We start from the raw sequence: 13,358 nt of genomic DNA, 5'->3' as shown, positions 1-13,358 counted from the left end.
TATTTTCAGGTTAAAGCAAGAACAAGGGTTCTTCAGGACCTCTTTTTTACAGCACTGTTAATCATAAACCAATAACTACATGATGGAAATGGACAAGAAACAGTACTAATCTTTCTATTTTCTATTTCATATTTAAGTAACTATGTAAGACAATACAGATTCCTCTGCTTACTTGAGTGAATGTTATAGAGAATGGAACTCCACTAAACTACTGCTGGGTACCTCCCAGGGTAGTTTTTCTGTATTTTCAGGTTAAAGCAAGAACAAGGGTTCTTCAGTACCTCTTTGTTACAGCACTGTTAATCATAAACCAATAACTACATGATGGAAATGGACAAGAAACAGTTCTAATCTTTCTATTTTAAATTCCCAAAAACTGGACCCTTAACATGACGGTTTTTTCTTCCATTTCTGAAAGGCTTGGCTTTTCTATAAGTCAGGATGGCCGAGCGGTCTAAGGCGCTGCGTTCAGGTCGCAGTCTCCCCTGGAGGCGTGGGTTCAAATCCCACTTCTGACAATACAACTTTTCTTAAACACACTGCAATGTCATTCCGACAGCGCTAGTGAAAAAACCCACTATGCCAAAACACGCCCCAAAATGTTAGACTCTTCAGATGACTGGCTTGGCATCCAATCTTGAAAGTTTTCTTATTTGTGTAGGATAGGATGACCGAGCAGTCTCTCGTGAAGGCGTGGATTTAAATCCCACTTTTGAATACTCATATTTAAGTAAACTATGTAAGACAATACCGATTCCTCTGCTTACTTGAGTGAATGTTATAGAGAATGGAACTCCACTAAACTACTGCTGGGTACCTCCCAGGGTAGTTTTTCTGTATTTTCAGGTTAAAGCAAGAACAAGGGTTCTTCAGGACCTCTTTTTTACAGCACTGTTAATCATAAACCAATAACTACATGATGGAAATGGACAAGAAACAGTACTAATCTTTCTATTTTAAATTCCTAAAAACTGGACCCTTAACATTACGGTTTTTTCTTCCATATCTGAAAGGCTTGGCTTTTCTATAAGTCAGGATGGCCGAGCGGTCTAAGGCGCTGCGTTAAGGTCGCAGTCTCCCCTGGAGGCGTGGGTTCAAATCCCACTTCTGACAATACAATTTTTATTAAACACACTGCAATGTCATTCCGACAGCGCTAGTGAAAAAACCCACTATGCCAAAACACGCCCCAAAATGTTAGACTCTTCAGATAACTGGCTTGGCATCCAATCTTGAAAGTTTACTTATTTGTGTAGGATAGGATGACTGAGCAGTCTCTCGTGAAGGCGTGGATTTAAATCCCACTTTTGAATATTCATATTTAAGTAAACTATGTAAGACAATACCGATTCCTCTGCTTACTTGAGTGAATGTTATAGAGAATGGAACTCCACTAAACTACTGCTGGGTACCTCCCAGGGTAGTTTTTCTGTATTTTCAGGTTAAAGCAAGAACAAGGGTTCTTCAGGACCTCTTTTTTACAGCACTGTTAATCATAAACCAATAACTACATGATGGAAATGGACAAGAAACAGTACTAATCTTTCTATTTTAAATTCCTAAAAACTGGACCCTTAACATTACGGTTTTTTCTTCCATTTCTGAAAGGCTTGTCTTTTCTATAAGTCAGGATGGCCGAGCGGTCTAAGGCGCTGCGTTAAGGTCGCAGTCTCCCCTGGAGGCGTGGGTTCAAATCCCACTTCTGACAATACAACTTTTCTTAAACACACTGCAATGTCATTCCGACAGCGCTAGTGAAAAAACCCACTATGCCAAAACACGCCCCAAAATGTTAGACTCTTCAGATGACTGGCTTGGCATCCAATCTTGAAAGTTTTCTTATTTGTGTAGGATAGGATGACCGAGCAGTCTCTCGTGAAGGCGTGGATTTAAATCCCACTTTTGAATACTCATATTTAAGTAAACTATGTAAGACAATACCGATTCCTCTGCTTACTTGAGTGAATGTTATAGAGAATGGAACTCCACTAAACTACTGCTGGGTACCTCCCAGGGTAGTTTTTCTGTATTTTCAGGTTAAAGCAAGAACAAGGGTTCTTCAGGACCTCTTTTTTACAGCACTGTTAATCATAAACCAATAACTACATGATGGAAATGGAAAAGAAACAGTACTAATCTTTCTATTTTCTATTTCATATTTAAGTAACTATGTAAGACAATACAGATTCCTCTGCTTACTTGAGTGAATGTTATAGAGAATGGAACTCCACTAAACTACTGCTGGGTACCTCCCAGGGTAGTTTTTCTGTATTTTCAGGTTAAAGCAAGAACAAGGGTTCTTCAGGACCTGTTTGTTACAGCACTGTTAATCATAAACCAATAACTACATGATGGAAATGGACAAGAAACAGTTCTAATCTTTCTATTTTAAATTCCCAAAAACTGGACCCTTAACATGACGGTTTTTTCTTCCATATCTGAAAGGCTTGGCTTTTCTATAAGTCAGGATGGCCGAGCGGTCTAAGGCGCTGCGTTAAGGTCGCAGTCTCCCCTGGAGGCGTGGGTTCAAATCCCACTTCTGACAATACAACTTTTCTTAAACACACTGCAATGTCATTCCGACAGCGCTAGTGAAAAAACCCACTATGCCAAAACACGCCCCAAAATGTTAGACTCTTCAGATAACTGGCTTGGCATCCAATCTTGAAAGTTTACTTATTTGTGTAGGATAGGATGACCGAGCAGTCTCTCGTGAAGGCGTGGATTTAAATCCCACTTTTGAATATTCATATTTAAGTAAACTATGTAAGACAATACCGATTCCTCTGCTTACTTGAGTGAATGTTATAGAGAATGGAACTCCACTAAACTACTGCTGGGTACCTCCCAGGGTAGTTTTTCTGTATTTTCAGGTTAAAGCAAGAACAAGGGTTCTTCAGGACCTCTTTTTTACAGCACTGTTAATCATAAACCAATAACTACATGATGGAAATGGACAAGAAACAGTACTAATCTTTCTATTTTCTATTTCATATTTAAGTAACTATGTAAGACAATACAGATTCCTCTGCTTACTTGAGTGAATGTTATAGAGAATGGAACTCCACTAAACTACTGCTGGGTACCTCCCAGGGTAGTTTTTCTGTATTTTCAGGTTAAAGCAAGAACAAGGGTTCTTCAGGACCTCTTTGTTACAGCACTGTTAATCATAAACCAATAACTACATGATGGAAATGGACAAGAAACAGTTCTAATCTTTCTATTTTAAATTCCCAAAAACTGGACCCTTAACATGACGGTTTTTTCTTCCATATCTGAAAGGCTTGGCTTTTCTATAAGTCAGGATGGCCGAGCGGTCTAAGGCGCTGCGTTAAGGTCGCAGTCTCCCCTGGAGGCGTGGGTTCAAATCCCACTTCTGACAATACAACTTTTCTTAAACACACTGCAATGTCATTCCGACAGCGCTAGTGAGAAAACCCACTATGCCAAAACACGCCCCAAAATGTTAGACTCTTCAGATGACTGGCTTGGCATCCAATCTTGAAAGTTTTCTTATTTGTGTAGGATAGGATGACCGAGCAGTCTCTCGTGAAGGCGTGGATTTAAATCCCACTTTTGAATACTCATATTTAAGTAAACTATGTAAGACAATACCGATTCCTCTGCTTACTTGAGTGAAAGTTATAGAGAATGGAACTCCACTAAACTACTGCTGGGTACCTCCCAGGGTAGTTTTTCTGTATTTTCAGGTTAAAGCAAGAACAAGGGTTCTTCAGGACCTCTTTTTTACAGCACTGTTAATCATAAACCAATAACTACATGATGGAAATGGACAAGAAACAGTACTAATCTTTCTATTTTCTATTTCATATTTAAGTAACTATGTAAGACAATACAGATTCCTCTGCTTACTTGAGTGAATGTTATAGAGAATGGAACTCCACTAAACTACTGCTGGGTACCTCCCAGGGTAGTTTTTCTGTATTTTCAGGTTAAAGCAAGAACAAGGGTTCTTCAGTACCTCTTTGTTACAGCACTGTTAATCATAAACCAATAACTACATGATGGAAATAGACAAGAAACAGTTCTAATCTTTCTATTTTAAATTCCCAAGAACTGGACCCTTAACATGACGGTTTTTTCTTCCATATCTGAAAGGCTTGGCCTTTCTATAAGTCAGGATGGCCGAGCGGTCTAAGGCGCTGCGTTAAGGTCGCAGGCTCCCCTGGAGGCGTGGGTTCAAATCCCACTTCTGACAATACAACTTTTCTTAAACACACTGCAATGTCATTCCGACAGCGCTAGTGAAAAAACCCACTATGCCAAAACACGCCCCAAAATGTTAGACTCTTCAGATGACTGGCTTGGCATCCAATCTTGAAAGTTTTCTTATTTGTGTAGGATAGGATGACCGAGCAGTCTCTCGTGAAGGCGTGGATTTAAATCCCACTTTTGAATACTCATATTTAAGTAAACTATGTAAGACAATACCGATTCCTCTGCTTACTTGAGTGAATGTTATAGAGAATGGAACTCCACTAAACTACTGCTGGGTACCTCCCAGGGTAGTTTTTCTGTATTTTCAGGTTAAAGCAAGAACAAGGGTTCTTCAGGACCTCTTTTTTACAGCACTGTTAATCATAAACCAATAACTACATGATGGAAATGGACAAGAAACAGTACTAATCTTTCTATTTTAAATTCCTAAAAACTGGACCCTCACATTACGGTTTTTTCTTCCATTTCTGAAAGGCTTGGCTTTTCTATAAGTCAGGATGGCCGAGCGGTCTAAGGCGCTGCGTTCAGGTCGCAGTCTCCCCTGGAGGCGTGGGTTCAAATCCCACTTCTGACAATACAATTTTTATTAAACACACTGCAATGTCATTCCGACAGCGCTAGTGAGAAAACCCACTATGCCAAAACACGCCCCAAAATGTTAGACTCTTCAGATGACTGGCTTGGCATCCAATCTTGAAAGTTTTCTTATTTGTGTAGGATAGGATGACCGAGCAGTCTCTCGTGAAGGTGTGGATTTAAATCCCACTTTTGAATACTCATATTTAAGTAAACTATGTAAGACAATACCGATTCCTCTGCTTACTTGAGTGAATGTTATAGAGAATGGAACTCCACTAAACTACTGCTGGGTACCTCCCAGGGTAGTTTTTCTGTATTTTCAGGTTAAAGCAAGAACAAGGGTTCTTCAGGACCTCTTTTTTACAGCACTGTTAATCATAAACCAATAACTACATGATGGAAATGGACAAGAAACAGTACTAATCTTTCTATTTTCTATTTCATATTTAAGTAACTATGTAAGACAATACAGATTCCTCTGCTTACTTGAGTGAATGTTATAGAGAATGGAACTCCACTAAACTACTGCTGGGTACCTCCCAGGGTAGTTTTTCTGTATTTTCAGGTTAAAGCAAGAACAAGGGTTCTTCAGTACCTCTTTGTTACAGCACTGTTAATCATAAACCAATAACTACATGATGGAAATAGACAAGAAACAGTTCTAATCTTTCTATTTTAAATTCCCAAGAACTGGACCCTTAACATGACGGTTTTTTCTTCCATATCTGAAAGGCTTGGCCTTTCTATAAGTCAGGATGGCCGAGCGGTCTAAGGCGCTGCGTTAAGGTCGCAGGCTCCCCTGGAGGCGTGGGTTCAAATCCCACTTCTGACAATACAACTTTTCTTAAACACACTGCAATGTCATTCCGACAGCGCTAGTGAAAAAACCCACTATGCCAAAACACGCCCCAAAATGTTAGACTCTTCAGATGACTGGCTTGGCATCCAATCTTGAAAGTTTTCTTATTTGTGTAGGATAGGATGACCGAGCAGTCTCTCGTGAAGGCGTGGATTTAAATCCCACTTTTGAATACTCATATTTAAGTAAACTATGTAAGACAATACCGATTCCTCTGCTTACTTGAGTGAATGTTATAGAGAATGGAACTCCACTAAACTACTGCTGGGTACCTCCCAGGGTAGTTTTTCTGTATTTTCAGGTTAAAGCAAGAACAAGGGTTCTTCAGGACCTCTTTTTTACAGCACTGTTAATCATAAACCAATAACTACATGATGGAAATGGACAAGAAACAGTACTAATCTTTCTATTTTAAATTCCTAAAAACTGGACCCTCACATTACGGTTTTTTCTTCCATTTCTGAAAGGCTTGGCTTCTCTATAAGTCAGGATGGCCGAGCGGTCTAAGGCGCTGCGTTCAGGTCGCAGTCTCCCCTGGAGGCGTGGGTTCAAATCCCACTTCTGACAATACAATTTTTATTAAACACACTGCAATGTCATTCCGACAGCGCTAGTGAAAAAACCCACTATGCCAAAAAACGCCCCAAAATGTTAGACTCTTCAGATGACTGGCTTGGCATCCAATCTTGAAAGTTTTCTTATTTGTGTAGGATAGGATGACCGAGCAGTCTCTCGTGAAGGCGTGGATTTAAATCCCACTTTTGAATACTCATATTTAAGTAAACTATGTAAGACAATACCGATTCCTCTGCTTACTTGAGTGAATGTTATAGAGAATGGAACTCCACTAAACTACTGCTGGGTACCTCCCAGGGTAGTTTTTCTGTATTTTCAGGTTAAAGCAAGAACAAGGGTTCTTCAGGACCTCTTTTTTACAGCACTGTTAATCATAAACCAATAACTACATGATGGAAATGGAAAAGAAACAGTACTAATCTTTCTATTTTCTATTTCATATTTAAGTAACTATGTAAGACAATACAGATTCCTCTGCTTACTTGAGTGAATGTTATAGAGAATGGAACTCCACTAAACTACTGCTGGGTACCTCCCAGGGTAGTTTTTCTGTATTTTCAGGTTAAAGCAAGAACAAGGGTTCTTCAGTACCTCTTTGTTACAGCACTGTTAATCATAAACCAATAACTACATGATGGAAATGGACAAGAAACAGTTCTAATCTTTCTATTTTAAATTCCCAAAACTGGACCCTTAACATGACGGTTTTTTCTTCCATATCTGAAAGGCTTGGCTTTTCTATAAGTCAGGATGGCCGAGCGGTCTAAGGCGCTGCGTTAAGGTCGCAGTCTCCCCTGGAGGCGTGGGTTCAAATCCCACTTCTGACAATACAACTTTTCTTAAACACACTGCAATGTCATTCCGACAGCGCTAGTGAGAAAACCCACTATGCCAAAACACGCCCCAAAATGTTAGACTCTTCAGATGACTGGCTTGGCATCCAATCTTGAAAGTTTTCTTATTTGTGTAGGATAGGATGACCGAGCAGTCTCTCGTGAAGGCGTGGATTTAAATCCCACTTTTGAATACTCATATTTAAGTAAACTATGTAAGACAATACCGATTCCTCTGCTTACTTGAGTGAATGTTATAGAGAATGGAACTCCACTAAACTACTGCTGGGTACCTCCCAGGGTAGTTTTTCTGTATTTTCAGGTTAAAGCAAGAACAAGGGTTCTTCAGGACCTCTTTTTTACAGCACTGTTAATCATAAACCAATAACTACATGATGGAAATGGACAAGAAACAGTACTAATCTTTCTATTTTCTATTTCATATTTAAGTAACTATGTAAGACAATACAGATTCCTCTGCTTACTTGAGTGAATGTTATAGAGAATGGAACTCCACTAAACTACTGCTGGGTACCTCCCAGGGTAGTTTTTCTGTATTTTCAGGTTAAAGCAAGAACAAGGGTTCTTCAGTACCTCTTTGTTACAGCACTGTTAATCATAAACCAATAACTACATGATGGAAATAGACAAGAAACAGTTCTAATCTTTCTATTTTAAATTCCCAAGAACTGGACCCTTAACATGACGGTTTTTTCTTCCATATCTGAAAGGCTTGGCCTTTCTATAAGTCAGGATGGCCGAGCGGTCTAAGGCGCTGCGTTAAGGTCGCAGGCTCCCCTGGAGGCGTGGGTTCAAATCCCACTTCTGACAATACAACTTTTCTTAAACACACTGCAATGTCATTCCGACAGCGCTAGTGAAAAAACCCACTATGCCAAAACACGCCCCAAAATGTTAGACTCTTCAGATGACTGGCTTGGCATCCAATCTTGAAAGTTTTCTTATTTGTGTAGGATAGGATGACCGAGCAGTCTCTCGTGAAGGCGTGGATTTAAATCCCACTTTTGAATACTCATATTTAAGTAAACTATGTAAGACAATACCGATTCCTCTGCTTACTTGAGTGAATGTTATAGAGAATGGAACTCCACTAAACTACTGCTGGGTACCTCCCAGGGTAGTTTTTCTGTATTTTCAGGTTAAAGCAAGAACAAGGGTTCTTCAGGACCTCTTTTTTACAGCACTGTTAATCATAAACCAATAACTACATGATGGAAATGGACAAGAAACAGTACTAATCTTTCTATTTTAAATTCCTAAAAACTGGACCCTCACATTACGGTTTTTTCTTCCATTTCTGAAAGGCTTGGCTTTTCTATAAGTCAGGATGGCCGAGCGGTCTAAGGCGCTGCGTTCAGGTCGCAGTCTCCCCTGGAGGCGTGGGTTCAAATCCCACTTCTGACAATACAATTTTTATTAAACACACTGCAATGTCATTCCGACAGCGCTAGTGAAAAAACCCACTATGCCAAAAAACGCCCCAAAATGTTAGACTCTTCAGATGACTGGCTTGGCATCCAATCTTGAAAGTTTTCTTATTTGTGTAGGATAGGATGACCGAGCAGTCTCTCGTGAAGGCGTGGATTTAAATCCCACTTTTGAATACTCATATTTAAGTAAACTATGTAAGACAATACCGATTCCTCTGCTTACTTGAGTGAATGTTATAGAGAATGGAACTCCACTAAACTACTGCTGGGTACCTCCCAGGGTAGTTTTTCTGTATTTTCAGGTTAAAGCAAGAACAAGGGTTCTTCAGGACCTCTTTTTTACAGCACTGTTAATCATAAACCAATAACTACATGATGGAAATGGAAAAGAAACAGTACTAATCTTTCTATTTTCTATTTCATATTTAAGTAACTATGTAAGACAATACAGATTCCTCTGCTTACTTGAGTGAATGTTATAGAGAATGGAACTCCACTAAACTACTGCTGGGTACCTCCCAGGGTAGTTTTTCTGTATTTTCAGGTTAAAGCAAGAACAAGGGTTCTTCAGTACCTCTTTGTTACAGCACTGTTAATCATAAACCAATAACTACATGATGGAAATGGACAAGAAACAGTTCTAATCTTTCTATTTTAAATTCCCAAAAACTGGACCCTTAACATGACGGTTTTTTCTTCCATATCTGAAAGGCTTGGCTTTTCTATAAGTCAGGATGGCCGAGCGGTCTAAGGCGCTTCGTTAAGGTCGCAGTCTCCCCTGGAGGCGTGGGTTCAAATCCCACTTCTGACAATACAACTTTTCTTAAACACACTGCAATGTCATTCCGACAGCGCTAGTGAAAAAACCCACTATGCCAAAACACGCCCCAAAATGTTAGACTCTTCAGATGACTGGCTTGGCATCCAATCTTGAAAGTTTTCTTATTTGTGTAGGATAGGATGACCGAGCAGTCTCTCGTGAAGGCGTGGATTTAAATCCCACTTTTGAATACTCATATTTAAGTAAACTATGTAAGACAATACCGATTCCTCTGCTTACTTGAGTGAATGTTATAGAGAATGGAACTCCACTAAACTACTGCTGGGTACCTCCCAGGGTAGTTTTTCTGTATTTTCAGGTTAAAGCAAGAACAAGGGTTCTTCAGGACCTCTTTTTTACAGCACTGTTAATCATAAACCAATAACTACATGATGGAAATGGACAAGAAACAGTACTAATCTTTCTATTTTCTATTTCATATTTAAGTAACTATGTAAGACAATACAGATTCCTCTGCTTACTTGAGTGAATGTTATAGAGAATGGAACTCCACTAAACTACTGCTGGGTACCTCCCAGGGTAGTTTTTCTGTATTTTCAGGTTAAAGCAAGAACAAGGGTTCTTCAGTACCTCTTTGTTACAGCACTGTTAATCATAAACCAATAACTACATGATGGAAATAGACAAGAAACAGTTCTAATCTTTCTATTTTAAATTCCCAAGAACTGGACCCTTAACATGACGGTTTTTTCTTCCATATCTGAAAGGCTTGGCCTTTCTATAAGTCAGGATGGCCGAGCGGTCTAAGGCGCTGCGTTAAGGTCGCAGGCTCCCCTGGAGGCGTGGGTTCAAATCCCACTTCTGACAATACAACTTTTCTTAAACACACTGCAATGTCATTCCGACAGCGCTAGTGAAAAAACCCACTATGCCAAAACACGCCCCAAAATGTTAGACTCTTCAGATGACTGGCTTGGCATCCAATCTTGAAAGTTTTCTTATTTGTGTAGGATAGGATGACCGAGCAGTCTCTCGTGAAGGCGTGGATTTAAATCCCACTTTTGAATACTCATATTTAAGTAAACTATGTAAGACAATACCGATTCCTCTGCTTACTTGAGTGAATGTTATAGAGAATGGAACTCCACTAAACTACTGCTGGGTACCTCCCAGGGTAGTTTTTCTGTATTTTCAGGTTAAAGCAAGAACAAGGGTTCTTCAGGACCTCTTTTTTACAGCACTGTTAATCATAAACCAATAACTACATGATGGAAATGGACAAGAAACAGTACTAATCTTTCTATTTTAAATTCCTAAAAACTGGACCCTCACATTACGGTTTTTTCTTCCATTTCTGAAAGGCTTGGCTTTTCTATAAGTCAGGATGGCCGAGCGGTCTAAGGCGCTGCGTTCAGGTCGCAGTCTCCCCTGGAGGCGTGGGTTCAAATCCCACTTCTGACAATACAATTTTTATTAAACACACTGCAATGTCATTCCGACAGCGCTAGTGAAAAAACCCACTATGCCAAAAAACGCCCCAAAATGTTAGACTCTTCAGATGACTGGCTTGGCATCCAATCTTGAAAGTTTTCTTATTTGTGTAGGATAGGATGACCGAGCAGTCTCTCGTGAAGGCGTGGATTTAAATCCCACTTTTGAATACTCATATTTAAGTAAACTATGTAAGACAATACCGATTCCTCTGCTTACTTGAGTGAATGTTATAGAGAATGGAACTCCACTAAACTACTGCTGGGTACCTCCCAGGGTAGTTTTTCTGTATTTTCAGGTTAAAGCAAGAACAAGGGTTCTTCAGGACCTCTTTTTTACAGCACTGTTAATCATAAACCAATAACTACATGATGGAAATGGAAAAGAAACAGTACTAATCTTTCTATTTTCTATTTCATATTTAAGTAACTATGTAAGACAATACAGATTCCTCTGCTTACTTGAGTGAATGTTATAGAGAATGGAACTCCACTAAACTACTGCTGGGTACCTCCCAGGGTAGTTTTTCTGTATTTTCAGGTTAAAGCAAGAACAAGGGTTCTTCAGGACCTCTTTGTTACAGCACTGTTAATCATAAACCAATAACTACATGATGGAAATGGACAAGAAACAGTTCTAATCTTTCTATTTTAAATTCCCAAAAACTGGACCCTTAACATGACAGTTTTTTCTTCCATATCTGAAAGGCTTGGCTTTTCTATAAGTCAGGATGGCCGAGCGGTCTAAGGTGCTGCGTTAAGGTCGCAGTCTCCCCTGGAGGCGTGGGTTCAAATCCCACTTCTGACAATACAACTTTTCTTAAACACACTGCAATGTCATTCCGACAGCGCTAGTGAAAAAACCCACTATGCCAAAACACGCCCCAAAATGTTAGACTCTTCAGATGACTGGCTTGGCATCCAATCTTGAAAGTTTTCTTATTTGTGTAGGATAGGATGACCGAGCAGTCTCTCGTGAAGGCGTGGATTTAAATCCCACTTTTGAATACTCATATTTAAGTAAACTATGTAAGACAATACCGATTCCTCTGCTTACTTGAGTGAATGTTATAGAGAATGGAACTCCACTAAACTACTGCTGGGTACCTCCCAGGGTAGTTTTTCTGTATTTTCAGGTTAAAGCAAGAACAAGGGTTCTTCAGTACCTCTTTGTTACAGCACTGTTAATCATAAACCAATAACTACATGATGGAAATGGACAAGAAACAGTTCTAATCTTTCTATTTTAAATTCCCAAAAACTGGACCCTTAACATGACGGTTTTTTCTTCCATATCTGAAAGGCTTGGCTTTTCTATAAGTCAGGATGGCCGAGCGGTCTAAGGCGCTTTGTTAAGGTCGCAGTCTCCCCTGGAGGCGTGGGTTCAAATCCCACTTCTGACAATACAACTTTTCTTAAACACACTGCAATGTCATTCCGACAGCGCTAGTGAAAAAACCCACTATGCCAAAACACGCCCCAAAATGTTAGACTCTTCAGATGACTGGCTTGGCATCCAATCTTGAAAGTTTTCTTATTTGTGTAGGATAGGATGACCGAGCAGTCTCTCGTGAAGGCGTGGATTTAAATCCCACTTTTGAATACTCATATTTAAGTAAACTATGTAAGACAATACCGATTCCTCTGCTTACTTGAGTGAATGTTATAGAGAATGGAACTCCACTAAACTACTGCTGGGTACCTCCCAGGGTAGTTTTTCTGTATTTTCAGGTTAAAGCAAGAACAAGGGTTCTTCAGGACCTCTTTTTTACAGCACTGTTAATCATAAACCAATAACTACATGATGGAAATGGACAAGAAACAGTACTAATCTTTCTATTTTAAATTCCTAAAAACTGGACCCTTAACATTACGGTTTTTTCTTCCATTTCTGAAAGGCTTGGCTTTTCTATAAGTCAGGATGGCCGAGCGGTCTAAGGCGCTGCGTTCAGGTCGCAGTCTCCCCTGGAGGCGTGGGTTCAAATCCCACTTCTGACAATACAATTTTTATTAAACACACTGCAATGTCATTCCGACAGCGCTAGTGAAAAAACCCACTATGCCAAAACACGCCCCAAAATGTTAGACTCTTCAGATAACTGGCTTGGCATCCAATCTTGAAAGTTTACTTATTTGTGTAGGATAGGATGACCGAGCAGTCTCTCGTGAAGGCGTGGATTTAAATCCCACTTTTGAATATTCATATTTAAGTAAACTATGTAAGACAATACCGATTCCTCTGCTTACTTGAGTGAATGTTATAGAGAATGGAACTCCACTAAACTACTGCTGGGTACCTCCCAGGGTAGTTTTTCTGTATTTTCAGGTTAAAGCAAGAACAAGGGTTCTTCAGGACCTCTTTTTTACAGCACTGTTAATCATAAACCAATAACTACATGATGGAAATGGACAAGAAACAGTACTAATCTTTCTATTTTCTATTTCATATTTAAGTAACTATGTAAGACAATACAGATTCCTCTGCTTACTTGAGTGAATGTTATAGAGAATGGAACTCCACTAAACTACTGCTGGGTACCTCCCAGGGTA

At 39.6% G+C, this 13,358-nt stretch overlaps 16 non-coding genes across 16 annotated transcripts; all 16 read left to right on the top strand.

Annotated features, from left to right (window-relative positions):
- The first annotated feature begins 435 nt into the window (after nucleotides 1-435).
- On the top strand, nucleotides 436-518 carry TRNAL-CAG (transfer RNA leucine (anticodon CAG)). The gene has a single exon. It is a non-coding gene; the product is annotated as a tRNA-Leu (tRNA).
- Nucleotides 519-1,030: 512 nt separating this feature from the next.
- On the top strand, nucleotides 1,031-1,113 carry TRNAL-AAG (transfer RNA leucine (anticodon AAG)). Its single transcript has one exon. It is a non-coding gene; the product is annotated as a tRNA-Leu (tRNA).
- A 512-nt stretch (nucleotides 1,114-1,625) lies between these two features.
- TRNAL-AAG (transfer RNA leucine (anticodon AAG)) lies at nucleotides 1,626-1,708 on the top strand. Its single transcript has one exon. It is a non-coding gene; the product is annotated as a tRNA-Leu (tRNA).
- Nucleotides 1,709-2,462: 754 nt separating this feature from the next.
- On the top strand, nucleotides 2,463-2,545 carry TRNAL-AAG (transfer RNA leucine (anticodon AAG)). Its single transcript has one exon. It is a non-coding gene; the product is annotated as a tRNA-Leu (tRNA).
- Nucleotides 2,546-3,299: 754 nt separating this feature from the next.
- On the top strand, nucleotides 3,300-3,382 carry TRNAL-AAG (transfer RNA leucine (anticodon AAG)). The gene has a single exon. It is a non-coding gene; the product is annotated as a tRNA-Leu (tRNA).
- A 754-nt stretch (nucleotides 3,383-4,136) lies between these two features.
- TRNAL-AAG (transfer RNA leucine (anticodon AAG)) lies at nucleotides 4,137-4,219 on the top strand. Its single transcript has one exon. It is a non-coding gene; the product is annotated as a tRNA-Leu (tRNA).
- A 511-nt stretch (nucleotides 4,220-4,730) lies between these two features.
- TRNAL-CAG (transfer RNA leucine (anticodon CAG)) lies at nucleotides 4,731-4,813 on the top strand. The gene has a single exon. It is a non-coding gene; the product is annotated as a tRNA-Leu (tRNA).
- Nucleotides 4,814-5,567: 754 nt separating this feature from the next.
- TRNAL-AAG (transfer RNA leucine (anticodon AAG)) lies at nucleotides 5,568-5,650 on the top strand. Its single transcript has one exon. It is a non-coding gene; the product is annotated as a tRNA-Leu (tRNA).
- A 511-nt stretch (nucleotides 5,651-6,161) lies between these two features.
- On the top strand, nucleotides 6,162-6,244 carry TRNAL-CAG (transfer RNA leucine (anticodon CAG)). Its single transcript has one exon. It is a non-coding gene; the product is annotated as a tRNA-Leu (tRNA).
- Nucleotides 6,245-6,997: 753 nt separating this feature from the next.
- On the top strand, nucleotides 6,998-7,080 carry TRNAL-AAG (transfer RNA leucine (anticodon AAG)). The gene has a single exon. It is a non-coding gene; the product is annotated as a tRNA-Leu (tRNA).
- A 754-nt stretch (nucleotides 7,081-7,834) lies between these two features.
- TRNAL-AAG (transfer RNA leucine (anticodon AAG)) lies at nucleotides 7,835-7,917 on the top strand. The gene has a single exon. It is a non-coding gene; the product is annotated as a tRNA-Leu (tRNA).
- A 511-nt stretch (nucleotides 7,918-8,428) lies between these two features.
- Nucleotides 8,429-8,511, top strand: TRNAL-CAG (transfer RNA leucine (anticodon CAG)). The gene has a single exon. It is a non-coding gene; the product is annotated as a tRNA-Leu (tRNA).
- A 1,591-nt stretch (nucleotides 8,512-10,102) lies between these two features.
- On the top strand, nucleotides 10,103-10,185 carry TRNAL-AAG (transfer RNA leucine (anticodon AAG)). The gene has a single exon. It is a non-coding gene; the product is annotated as a tRNA-Leu (tRNA).
- Nucleotides 10,186-10,696: 511 nt separating this feature from the next.
- TRNAL-CAG (transfer RNA leucine (anticodon CAG)) lies at nucleotides 10,697-10,779 on the top strand. The gene has a single exon. It is a non-coding gene; the product is annotated as a tRNA-Leu (tRNA).
- A 754-nt stretch (nucleotides 10,780-11,533) lies between these two features.
- Nucleotides 11,534-11,616, top strand: TRNAL-AAG (transfer RNA leucine (anticodon AAG)). Its single transcript has one exon. It is a non-coding gene; the product is annotated as a tRNA-Leu (tRNA).
- Nucleotides 11,617-12,723: 1,107 nt separating this feature from the next.
- On the top strand, nucleotides 12,724-12,806 carry TRNAL-CAG (transfer RNA leucine (anticodon CAG)). The gene has a single exon. It is a non-coding gene; the product is annotated as a tRNA-Leu (tRNA).
- Nucleotides 12,807-13,358: the final 552 nt, after the last annotated feature.

This window comes from Rhinoderma darwinii, chromosome 3 (genome assembly GCF_050947455.1).
Source record: "Rhinoderma darwinii isolate aRhiDar2 chromosome 3, aRhiDar2.hap1, whole genome shotgun sequence".
NCBI classification, from domain to species: domain Eukaryota; kingdom Metazoa; phylum Chordata; class Amphibia; order Anura; family Rhinodermatidae; genus Rhinoderma; species Rhinoderma darwinii.
The sequence above is the reverse complement of the archived record's forward strand: the minus strand, read 5'-3'. Positions and strand labels throughout refer to the sequence as shown.